At 41.7% G+C, this 13,002-nt stretch overlaps 1 pseudogene; it reads right to left on the bottom strand.

Moving 5' to 3' along the window:
* Positions 1-4,626: 4,626 nt before the first annotated feature.
* On the bottom strand, positions 4,627-5,650 carry LOC105548106 (annotated as a pseudogene).
* Positions 5,651-13,002: the final 7,352 nt, after the last annotated feature.

Here is a 13,002-nt window from a genome sequence, read left to right as displayed (position 1 = left end):
AGAAAGATTCCTACCAGGGCTGTCTTATGTATTATTTAAAAAAGGAACAAACTACACAAACAGTAAGAACAATGCATATTTACAACATTCATATCAGATGCCATGTTATTAATTACAGCTTAAGACTGTTCCTGTATTGAGAGAAAGTGTGTGAGGAAATACAGGGCCAACATTTTTTACTCCAACTTTAAAATAAAGGGTAAACGATGTCTTTCTGGGGAAGAGCATCATCTGGGCCATTTCATCAGCCTCGATGGCTGGTACTTAGAAGCAAAGTGCTGTTCAATCATGAAGCAATTTCATTTTTCTGATAAAAGTTTTTGATTTAAATGGAATTTCATAGAGAACATTTCAGAGTATAGAGAAATCCTCCATCAGTAAGTGCAGATAAACATGTAAATGCATATGTGTAAGTGTCTATAATTCACAGTTTGCTCTTCCTCTGTTCCCCAAATCTAAAGATGTTTACAAAGCCACAGGGGAAATGTGGAGGTTGGTAAGAGCAGCGCTTTAAAGAGCAGAGACGTCAATCCTCCCCACACTATTCAAATGCAGTCATCCTGGGGAAATAAAACCAAATAAAGACAAAAGAGGGAGGGAAAAAATCAACAATTCAAAAAGTAAAGTGTATGAATCTGACTTGCTAGAGAAAGGGGTGGACTTACTACAACAAGGTCACAAAAAGGTGCAGCCTTTGATGAGACAAATACTGGCTGAAGCCGGCTGATAAATATTTCCTGTAGGATTTGAAGCAGGTTGCCACCAGCAAAACAAAAATCCCTAGGGGGCAGTACATAATTAACAATTTGAAGATGTGACCGCGTGTCATTGTCTCAAAAGGAGCCAGGGAATCCTGCCCCCAAAAGCACAAAACCCGAGTTCCCATATTAATCTTACTATTTCCCTATAAAAACAACATCAGTGTTTCCCCAGAGGCTCAGAAGATGCCTTTGCTCTGGGCTGGCAAATGTCTCCTGACTCATAGTGTCATTTTCCTGTGATTTTATATCAGCACCACCAAACCTGTTCCTCTAGTCTGAGCAAAATCCCACAGCATGTTTAGGAAAGCAAACAAGTATTTTTTTCTATTAACAAAGTCATGAATAAAATCGGGACTGAGAGAAGGAAGCTGTTTAGACAGGGTGCCTGAACGTGTGTTTAAAAACCTTTAGAACAGGGACTCTCTGAAAACAACTGACCTTCAATTAAATTGCACCCACACACCATAACAAAAACTCGGGAAAGATAACAGAAGTCATAAAGAAGTTTTGGCGTGGTTTAAAAATTTCTTCGGTTTATTTCAAGACAGGTTGGAGTTTGGAGGGAGGAAGAGGTTAATTGCCAAAGGGAAAGGATAGAACAAAGAAATACTGAACTTAATCTTGGGGTGGTTCTGGCATTCACTTAAGAGAAGTCAGCAATATTTCCCAAGGGGTAGATCCAGGACAATGCCAATTTTGAGTTTGTTGTGCTGCTGAACCTTGGAAGCAGTGTGGACTACTGCTCAGAGCAACGAATTTGGAAAAAGGAGACCTGGGCCACATTCCCACCTGTGACTGAAAGTGGGTGCTTCTTGGGAAGTTTCTCAGATTCTCTGTGTCTTGGTTCCTTCAATTGGTAACTGAGTTCAGATCAGTTGCCACCTGCCTACCTAATCAGAATATTGTGAGTGTTAATGAGATTGCACTTGCAAAGTGATTGCCTCATCATATAACTCCAAAGTATTATTATTCATCATAAAGACACAGCTGCAATATTGTATATTGTTATGTACCAGACGCCATGCTTCTATTTTTAGCAACCTAGAAATGAGAGTGTCTTAGAATTATACAGTGGGAGGGGCCTGGCAATGTTACCTGCCCCAAGCTCTGTTCTGGGTCAGGTGGGTGTCTAACCAACCAAAGATGGCTGCTGGCTGTTTAGTCTCACTGTATGTCGAAAGGAGGAAACTTTTCAGCTCACCTTTCAGAGAAAATTCCAGTGTTCTTATTCTGATGGTCAAGAGTTATTGCTTAAGTCTGAATTCTCCCTGTTTCAATTAAAATAACCTTTTTCATGTATTAATATGTATGTGGGTCTCCTTCATGTAGTGGTCTTGAGGGACAGAAACCATGTCCTATGCATTTTTATATTCTTTAAGTCACCTCCCAGTAAGGCAGTACATAGTAAACACACAAGAAATGCATCTTGGATTGAATTCAGTTGTTTGTAACTATGTGGGCAGAAAGAAAAACATTGATAGTACATTTCATACTAAGAGCATGGGTCCTGCAGTCCTAGTCCCCTGGAGGCTCAGGCTGGAGGATGACATAAATACAGTTCTAGGCTAACAGGTGGTTTGGCTGTGGTGTGTGTGCCCACATTTGGAAAGGAAGTTGCGCTTCAACTTTCTTTTCCCTAGGACTTTCAGAAAGCCCTATGGTTTTGCTATGACCTGAGTGTTTGTGTCACCTCAAAATTGATATGTTAGAATGCTAACCCCCAAGGTGATGGTAGTAGCAGGTGGGGCCTTTGGGAAGTAATTAGATTATGACGTTGGAGCCTCCATGAATGGAATTAGTGCCCGTATAAGAAGACATGAGAGAGCTTGCTTCCACTCTTTCTCTGCTTTCTGCCCATATGAGGATGGCACGAAAAGACAGCCATCTGCAAACCAGGAGGCAGGCCCTCACCAAACACCAGATCTGCTGGAGCCTTGATTTTGGACTTCCCAGTCTCCAGACTGTGAGAAATAAGTTTCTACTGTTTATAAGCCATCTGGTTTATGGTATTTTGTTACAGCAGTCCAAACAGACTAAGACAGTTTACCTACTAGTGTTTTATGCTCTTTGATACAGTGACTAATGAATGTTTCAATCAAATTTTCCTGGTTTTCAATGCTGTCTGGTCTATAATTACTACACTAATTCATCCCCATCTCCCATTCTCCCCCCTTCTTTTAAACATTTATTTTAGGTTTGGGGTGTATGTGCAGGCTTGTTTTATAGGTAAGTTGTGTGTCACAGGGGATTGGTGTATAGATTATTTTATCATCCAGGTAATAAGCATAGTATCTGATAGGTAATTTTTCAATCTTCACCTTCCTCCCACCCTTCCACCCTCAAGTAGCCCCAGTGTCTGTTATCCTCTTCTTTGTGTACATGTGTACTCAATGTTTAGCTACCACTTATTAGTGAGAACATGTGGTATTTGGTTTTCTGTTCCTGTGTTAGTTTGCTTAGGATAATGGCCTCCAGTTCCATCCATGTTGCTGCAAAGGACATGACTTTGTTCTTTTTTATGGCTGTGTAGTTTTCAATGTTGTATACGTACCACATTTTCTTTATCCTGTCTACCATTGATAGGCATTCAGGTTGATTCCACGTCTTTGTTATTGTGAATAGGGCTGTAATAAACATACATATGCTGTGTCTTTATGGTAGAATGATTTATATTCCTTTGGATATATACCAACTAAAGGGATTGCTGGGTAGAATGGTAGCTCTGTTTTAAGTTCTTTGAGAAATCTCCCAAATGCTTTCCACAATGCCAGTGCCCATTTTTTTTTTTAAAGATGGGTATAACATCTGCTCACTTTTCAACTGAAAGGAACTTCTGTCCTTCATAGTTTAAAAGAAAAATTCCAAAGCTCGAGTTCTACCTGCATGCCATTAGGACTGGCTCCCTTACATGCAACTGGCTTTCACAGATTCTCTGTAGGCTTTTGGCCCCTGCTCTAGTCTGGCTTTAACTTTTCCTATACAGCTGGATCTTAATTGTTTTACAGTTCAGATCTGATATTTTTCTGGAGAGACTCGTAGACACATGATGACCTCATTTTTATTGTCCTCTGGAGCATTCCTTCCTGTGGTGGAAATTGACTTGGGCCTCCGCCTCCACCAGTGCTGGGTCCAGGCCTTGCTCTGCTGCTGCTGAAGCAGCTTCTGTAACACTTGGACCCCAAGAGGCAAGAGGCCCAAGGAGCTGGGCAAAGGCATCGGTGCTCAGAATATTAAGGTCTGGGTTTGAAGGATGTTTTTGTTTGTTTTGATACCTTCTGCATTCCTTGCCAGTTCCATCCTCCTTTCAGCAGTAGTACTCTTCATTTCCATCATACACTCTGCCATTTCTTTATAAACATCTTGAGTACCCTGGTTTAATTTCCTCCATTTTAAACATTTCCATTTGCCCTTCGGCTCTCAGTGAAGCCCTAAGATGACTCAGCTTGTTTCCCGACTAATTGGCTTCCACCCTGCTAGAGTTTTTTTATTAACTTGCAAAACTACCCTTTTGAATGGCAGTGCTGGATTACTTGGTGTGATGGCAAACTTTGTGTGTCAACCTAGCTAGGTCATGGTATCCATACATTAGATTGGCCAAACACCAGTCTACATGTTGGCATGAAGACATTTTGTAGGTGTGATTAACATTTAAATCAGTAGACTAGATTTTACAGACTGCCTCATGGAATTTCTTGTAGTTCTCCTTGTCTTCTGCCAGCTCAGAGAATAGCCCAAGGCACTTATTAACAATGTTTTTTCGATTGACTTTTAAGATTTTGCTCTGCTTAAGCATTTTTCAAGAGATGTTGAGGGGGCAGATACTAAGAGTCAACCAAACCATGAATAAAGTTAAGAAACTCTTGTGTCAACTCATCACAGCTGTCCATGATGAACACACGATGAACAGTTTGATGCTGTTCTTTTTCTTCTTCTCAAAGAGGTCAAAGGGAGTCCATTGAGGGATGAGTAGCAATGTTCTGAATTTCAACTGACCATCTACAGAGAAATGCTTGACTGCCAAGTGGTCTTCCCAGTTATCGATGAGACTCTTGTAAAATTCTCCACATTCCTCCTGGGTGACCTCATGAGGGTTTCTGGTCCAAATGAACTTGGCCTTGTTTACCTCTTCCTGATCAATGTATTTCTCTTTAATTTTCTGCTCTTCTTTTTCTTACTCTTACTGCTGTTATCTGAGCCCACATTTTCAATCTTGAGCCTTTCCTCAGCATCTTTATTTTTCTCTTCTTTCTCACCTTTCTCTTCTTTTGCCTTGTCATCACTGGTTTCCTTCTCATTCCTTCCCTCAGATAAAGAGTGATGGGATAGCTTATGAACTATGAGTACTTCTTCACTACTTCTTTGACTTGTCTCTCTTCTAAGTACTCTATCTGGTCTTCCTTAAGGTGGAGGATCATTTTGGTACCCCTGACGGTGGGCTCACTGGGGTCAGCACATACAGTGGAGGAAGACTCTCAGGCATACTGTTCATCAGCATTGTGATGTGTGATCACAGTCACCTTCTCTGCCACCAGGTAGGCAGATTAAAAACCAAACTGCTCAATCTTGGAGACTTGGCAATGGTTCCCAAATTATTTATGACATCATCCTTGGTCAAGGCAATGCCTGTGTCCACCAAAGTCAGAGTGCATTCCTGAGAGTTGAAGATGATGTCAATTTTCATCTCTTTACTGCTGTTCAACTCAAGAAAGTCTGTCAGGCTCTCAGCAAATTTTGTTTAATGCATTAAATCCATTAGAGATTGTCTCCTGAAGAAAAATTTTCTGGTTGGCATAGAAGGTATTGATGTTGAGATACATGAATTGGGCAACTTATGCCTGAAAAGCAAACTTCTCCACCTTTTCCTTTCCATGGTACACTTCCTCAGGCATCTTGAAAGGAAAGGGCCGCAAGTACTAGAAAGCAGAGTGGGCCAGGACTGTCCAACTTGCACGTGGCATCAAGCCTGAGCAGGGATAATTGTTAATTCCCAAGCCAGAAGGTTCCAGATCTTCAATTGACCTCACGATGGATCAGCCTGTTATACCTTACAATTAGAGTTATGGGACCTTACAGCAGAGTCCACCAGTGCCCACCCCTTCCCTGGGGCTAAGTCTTCAACGTGCCTGAGTTTTGCTTGGAAACTTGAGGCTGATGAATACTACCAGGCCGACCATCCCTGATGTTCTTAGTCACTATCTGGAAGCCTCCCTAAGATGGGAGAGAAGGGAGGAGGTGCTTGAAGGGGCACTCTGCGTGCTCGGCTGAGAAATCTGAGCTCTATCCTAGGAGATGTTCAGGTATCACTGAGGGTTTTCATCACAGTATCATCATCTCTGGCTTTTATAACTACTGTGACCCAAGTGAAGGTCTACAAATACCTTGTTCATACATTCCTTGCATTCTCATTGCAATATTTCAATAAGGAACAATGTCATTAGCTATTTTTCTTTTTTACAAACAGTCACTATCTAACAAGAATTTAACTTAGAATGACCGAATCTGAGTCAGAGGCTGCTTAAGTTACTTCCTTATTTCTTGGAGCTGAGTCCTGTGAACATGTCCTCAGCCTGCTGGAAGGGGCATGGCCAGAGGGATGGGCATGAGGAGGGAGATACACATCCCAGTGCTGGTTGACAAGGGCTCAGAAAAGCTTGTCTCTGAAAGTTCCAGGTCTGCAAGTGGGAAAAAAGAATGCCTACAAGAAATACAATTGCTTTCACTCATAAACCTTCATTCTTGGGAAATCCATCAGAGTTCTGAAAACAACTTCATCCTGGTTCAGTAAAACTCATTTTCTCTACAGCAGAGAAAGAGTAAACAAATTTGCTCATCACCTCTCCCTTCTTTTCTATTCTAAGGTAGCCTGGATAGGAAAGCTTTTCTTCCATGGCCTGAAGATTCTGATGCCACAACACTAGAGGAGCCACAAGTTCCTAAATTCCAAACTCCCTTGCCAAAGCTTCTCCATCCACTTATGGCATCAGTGCCAAAGGGGCACGTGACAAGTGGAGATGCATCTGAAATTGGTCCGACTGTTTTAATAATATTAATATTGTGTAATATGAATAACAACAAGAATAATAGTAACTACTTATAGAGTGCTTTCTCAGAACCAGGCACGGTGCTGGCACTAAGCTTTTGACTTGCATTATTCCATCAGCGATATATTATTATTTCAATTTTCCAGATGAAAAAACTGAAACTCAGAAAGGTTAACAACTGTTCAAGGATCCACACCTAGTAGTACATGGTTGGAGAAATGGTTCTTAAGCCTATTGAAAAGCACTGTGGTCTCCAGCAGGAGCTATGGCTGCCAAAGGATGAAAGTCGCTGGGGTGAACTCAGAGGATAAAGCAGTTGGCTCCTATGCACCAGGTCTAGATAGGTGTCTTCCAGAATAGCAGTGGCTCTAGATACTCAGTATCTCCAAGGTCACCCCAGTGTGGGCCTAAACTTCCTGAGCTTTGAGGTATCCTTGACCTCATCTCAGAGTTTCCTAGGCCATAGGCTGCTTCTGAAACTCAGTCCTTGCAACTGCTACCCCAGTTCACCTTAGTGATGCTCATCAGATATAGCGTTCCCAACACATCTCTTCACTCTGGCAGTGTAACTCTAGGGCTGTTTAGGAATGGTAAGCATGGGAGGGGTGGTAAGGAACTGCTTCTTAATCCTCTTGTCCTTTTTTTTGATCTTTCTCCACATCTTTAACTGTGATCCAATGAGATGTCTAGATAGCCTGGTGTCCACAACCCTAGACCTCTAGGGGAAAATGGTTTGCTCTGAATGGCTAGGACAGGAACCATTCACAATTGCAGGTCAAATCAATGCATGGCCAGTGAAGGCACACTTTTCTGGCACATTCCTGTGCAATGTGTACTTTTGTGAAAAGAAGAGGTGGGAAGATGTACTGTTAGGTGAAGTTTGCTCCCACACCCTTTTAGTACTACTGTTTCAGTGACACCAGTGGGGAGAATGTGACAACAACTTCAGAACAAAAGCAGACAGTGCTGTCTTGCCCTGGCAGGACATAGACATAGAGTCCCTGCCTGGAGTTACTGGCAGAAAGAAACAGTAGGATCTGAGACCTATGGCCATGGAGATCCAAGGAAAACCAGAGGTTTACCCAGGAACCAAATGATTCATCGCAGGAACATTGTCCATTTGCTCAGCTTCCTGCTTCCATCCCTTATCCCTCAACAGCCCTAGACTTACTTTGTCAGAGTGAAGAGGATGGGCTGGGAACACTATGTCTGATGAGCATCCCTAAGGTGAACTGGGGTAACAGTTGCAAGGACTGAGTTTCAGAAGCAGTCTATGGCCTAGGAAACCTGAGAGGAGGTCAAGGATACCACGGGGCTTAGGAAGTTTGGGCCCACTCTGGGGAGTGCTGCAGGTGCTAATGGAGGTTATCAGTGCATGGATCAAAAGGGAGATGCCATGAAAAGGAAACACACACAGGGCATCTGAGGACAGAGTGCGCTTCTCTGTTCTTTGGCTCTCTGTTCTTTGGCTCTTTGCATTCCTTTGCAGCCTTTCAGAGCTCTGCAGCCTGGCAGGTGTGCTAGGCCTCCTGTCTAGGCCAAGAGGTTGCTGAATTCATGCTTCATTTTCCTGCTGCAAGTAAGATTATTGTGAGAGAGGGTCTTTTTGTCTTTTTGGTCATTAGGTTTAAAATCCAAGCGAATCACAATGTTTGTTAGGTCTTTAGATTATGTTGGTTTTGGGAAAGACCCATTTCAATGTGGGTATTTGAGTGGAATTATCCTTTCTGCCTATGTGCTATGAAAATTTTCTACTTTCAGAACCTGTGTTTAGAACTCAGTGTGAAAAACCAGTCAACACACATACTACACAGTGCTCAGTGAGTTTTCCAACAGAACAATAAATGGCCCAGAGCTAAGTTGAAAGCAGTGTGGTGCTATGAAACAAAGGAAATTAGAAATCACCATTTGATTCAAAGTTTGAAGTCACAGTATGATTTGGTTACAGGTGGCACTAGCTATCGTGATGTTAGCATGGTTGAGAAATTACCATAGCATTCCTACCCAATTTCATGAATAATGCAACCACTCTTTTGGGCCACTTGGAAGACTTCCAGCAAAAATATAGCCCTTGTCAATTCCTAGGAGCATGATTGTGCTCATAAAGAGATTAAAATTCAGCCAATAAAACATCTAGAGAGAATAAATCAAGTAAAATCCTTCTTTTCATTCATTTGTAAATGTTTGATTCGAAGTCAGGATTTTCAGAAATGTGGTTTGCAGACCTCCTGCATCAGAATCACCTTGTGAATCTTCTGGGCTTCACTACAGTTGAGAATCTGAATCCCCATTGAGAGTCTGGAGTGTGATAGGTAATAGATTGCTCAGGTGATCTGGGGACATCTTCAAGTTTGAGAACAGCCCCTAGAGTAGTTGATCACTGCACAGCCCAAACATCTGTGCCTCACAAAACTTGCCAGTGGACTCAAGCTTTCTTCCTGGCCTGAAATTTATAGAGTTAGAGCCATTAATCTCAGTTAATTCAATTCATCAAGCGTTTATTGAGGAATATCTGTGTGCTGTCAAGGATACAAGCATAGGTAGGGCCCAGTTCTTGTCCTCACTAATCTTATAATCTAAGAAGAAGAATCAGACAAATGCAGAAATAAACACAGTCCCAGGCAGAAAATGATGTGCTCTTTCAGAAGAGAGATCTCTACCAAGTACCAGAAGTTCGGAGAAAGGGGCCCCACTCTGCAGAGAAAACTAGGAAAGTTGTGGATTTTGAGACAGGCCTTCAATGATGGGTAGAATTTCACAAGCGGAGATGCAGGGTACATTGGGATTACGTGAAGAAAGAATGATGAGAGAACAGGTATGGAACCACAGATTAGCAGATTTGAGCTAGTTCAGGGCTATCTCATGACTGCCTGGAATACTGGGTAGAGTCTTTTTTTAATCGAGATATAATTCATTTATAAAACTCATCTTTTTTAAGTGTACAATTCAGTAATTTTAGTGTATTCACAGACTGTGCAACTATCAACACTAATTCAGAACATTTTTATGATCCCTAAAACAAATCTAGCCCTACTGGCAATCATTCCCTATTCTCCCCTCCCCCAGGCCCTGGCAATCACTAATCTACTTTCTCACTACATGGATTGGGAAGATTATTTGTACATAATTAAATAGGGAGTAGAGAACTATTAATGATTTTAATTGAGGTAAAATTTGCGTACAGTTAAATGCACAGATTTTAAGGGTACAATTCAATGAGTTTTGACAACATATACACTCATCTTACTGATTCTCCAAAATAAAGAACGTTTTCTTCACCCTAGAAAGTTCTCTTGTGGGCCCCTCTAGCCAATTCATGCTCCACAGGCAATGATTATCCTGATTTTTGTCATCACAAATTAGTTTTGTTTTTTCTCAAACTTTATATAAATGGAAGTGCACAGTATATACTCTTTTGTGTCTGGCTTCTGTTTCTCAGAATATTATTTGGAGATTCATTCATGTTGTGTGTGTCAATGGTTCATTCTTTTTTGTTGCTAAACAGTATGAGTGCGCCACATTTTACCTCTGTTTCTGTTGATGGACATTTGAATTGTTTCCAGTTTATGAACACTTGTGAACCAAGCAGCTGTAAACTTTCTCATGCATGTCTCTTTGTGGACATATGCTTTCCTTTGGGGGTAAATACCTAGGAATGGAATTGTTGATCTGCAAGCTACTGCTTTTGTCTTGTTTTTTGGCAAGAATGTGATCCACCAGACTGAACTTTGAGAAAACGAATGCAACAGCAGTATACAGTGAAAATTAGGATTGGAAGTTAGGAAAATCAGGAGGAATGATGTCCTTTGTGATTGGGAGTCAGCTTTTATGGAACTTGGAAAATGAGTGGGTATGAGCAGGCAGTGGAAACAGAAGTTTCAACAACAGCTATTTATTTGGTCTGTACTCTCCAACGGATTCTTAGGTTCCAGGCAGTCTGGCGGGTGGCATGATAGACTCATTTTTATTGGTGAGAAAGATAAATATTCTGGTTTTGGACAAGAAGATGGATCACTGTCCCCAAAAGGCCATTTCTCAGCACTTCCCCAAGTGCCTGGCACAGAGTGTTAGTGGGATGAATGAACTACTAACAGTCATTTGATACTTAGGAAGAACGAAAGGGCATCGGGGAGAGTGGGTGGGCTGAGGCAGCAGCTTATACACCAGAAATTAGCCCACTTACGGGACTGGTTGATTAGATTAGTTACTTGTGTAATGAGGTGGAGAATTTTATTCATCAGAAATTCTCCTCCAGAATTGTTCCCAAGAAAATCAGTCGGAGTGTGCCTCGTGGTTCTCCCTCCCTCCCCCGGTCCTTCCCCGGGGAATCTTTTGGAGCTCTTGAGACATGTTTATTTTAAAAGTGTATTTATGGACACCACAGAGCACAAGAAGGGTGTTGAATTCAAATTTAAGAAATGTGGAGTGGGTTTTCTTCATTACTGTGCTGACTGTGAACAACTTTAATAATCTATTTCTCAGTTTTCTTATCTGTAGAATGGGAATAATCATAATAAAATCTGTTTCTTTTCTCATAAATAAGTAGATTTAAAATCAGAAGAAATTTTAAATACTAAAATGTTTTGAAAAAGGTAGGCTCCCCGTCACTTTCCAAATAATGAAACAACCTACAACATTTTCAGCTTGTCTTTCAAGGTTTTCTTTGCCCAGTGGTCCAAACTAGTTTATTCTCTCACTATTCTCTCCACTGACAACTGGTTGGACATTAGCTGTGGCCAGACATGTCCTGGTGCTCACCCACAGAGACATGCTCCATTGTAGGCTCTGCTCCATTGTAGGCTCTGCTCCATTGTAGCGTCTGCCTGGACCCATGAAATCCTTCCCAAGCTCCATCATTCACATTAACTCTTTCATGGAGTCTCCTTAGAATACCTTCCTCTTCTGCTCTGGCACCCAGATTATAGCAGAAGTCACCTGTCCCTGAGGTTGAAATAAAATTGACTCAACCCAGTCCCACAAGAAGTGCAACACATCCTCTCTCCATTTCATCACGTTCTGGGGAACTGCAGACTCACGGGCACTTAGGCTCCAAGTTATTGCTCTCTCTAAAACTATAAACTCTCTGTGTCTCACCTTCTGTGGCCCTTTCTTCTCTCAGCAGATATGGGAGTCACCCCACCTCCCTTTTGTGTAATTCCCACCACACAAACCACTCAGAGGAGGAGACATTTGTGTGTAAAGTTTACTAACAAGTTGGCGCAGTGAAGGGAGGTTTACAGTAGTACACTACAACATGGATGCATAATTAAATCTTATACATCCTTCATCTTAAAAGTTCTTTAGCTGCCCTGCTACAAGACTATCTCATGGCTATTCTTCCCCATGGCCAGAGCCTCTGCCCTGTCCCCACTCCCCATCTTTCTTCCTCCATCCCGCTCTTCTTTGCTTTCTGTTTCTTAACCCCAAATCCTCTAGCTCATTCTTTGTTCCATTGTCTCCTTCCAGATGTCAGTTTTAGGGTCTTGCCTTCACTCCTGGAAGAGTTTGCCAAGGTTTTTGGTATTTTTTTTTCCTAAAGAGAAATGGTTCTCTCTTTAAAATGTATTTGCTAGATTTTAAAATTTTTTTCCAGTTATATTGAATGATGCTATTTATGATTATGTCTTACAGCTCCTTCTGGTTGTATGCTCCCCTCAGGGCAGAATGATCTGTGATTCATCTCAGAGTTTAAACCCAATGCCTTGTATGTAGTACAGCCTCAGTGTTAAATGAATGAATAAAAAGATGGTATTTTCTATATAACCCCAGAAAAAGCAAAGCGGAAGAAATAGAAGCACCAGGTTTCCATGTTAGGATACTAATACGATTCAATCACCACTGGAAGAGATCAATACAGGGTCCAGAGGGCTGCTCCTGAACTCATCCTGACCCTAACGAGCAGGTGAATGCTGGGGCCAAGGTCGATGCAGGCTTTGTGCTGTGCCTGTTCCCCGGGAAATGAATTTGCAGCACTGATTCTTTTCAGAGAGGCTGCTGACCTTCAGTTGAATGGTAACAATTTATGACCATTATCAATGAGAACTAGAACTGTTCCTGTGACCTGTGGCATTTGTCCTCCCCATGCCATACGTAACCCTTCAGATCAGATTTCCTTCAGTGAAATCAGAATTGTCACCAAGAGGACAAATTCAAGGCAGAATTACAAAAACCAGCTGATTGGAAGCATGAAACATGAATTT

Source organism: Mandrillus leucophaeus, unplaced genomic scaffold (genome assembly GCF_000951045.1).
Source record: "Mandrillus leucophaeus isolate KB7577 unplaced genomic scaffold, Mleu.le_1.0 Scaffold40, whole genome shotgun sequence".
Lineage (NCBI taxonomy): Eukaryota > Metazoa > Chordata > Mammalia > Primates > Cercopithecidae > Mandrillus > Mandrillus leucophaeus.
This window is presented reverse-complemented; position numbering and strand designations above follow the sequence as displayed.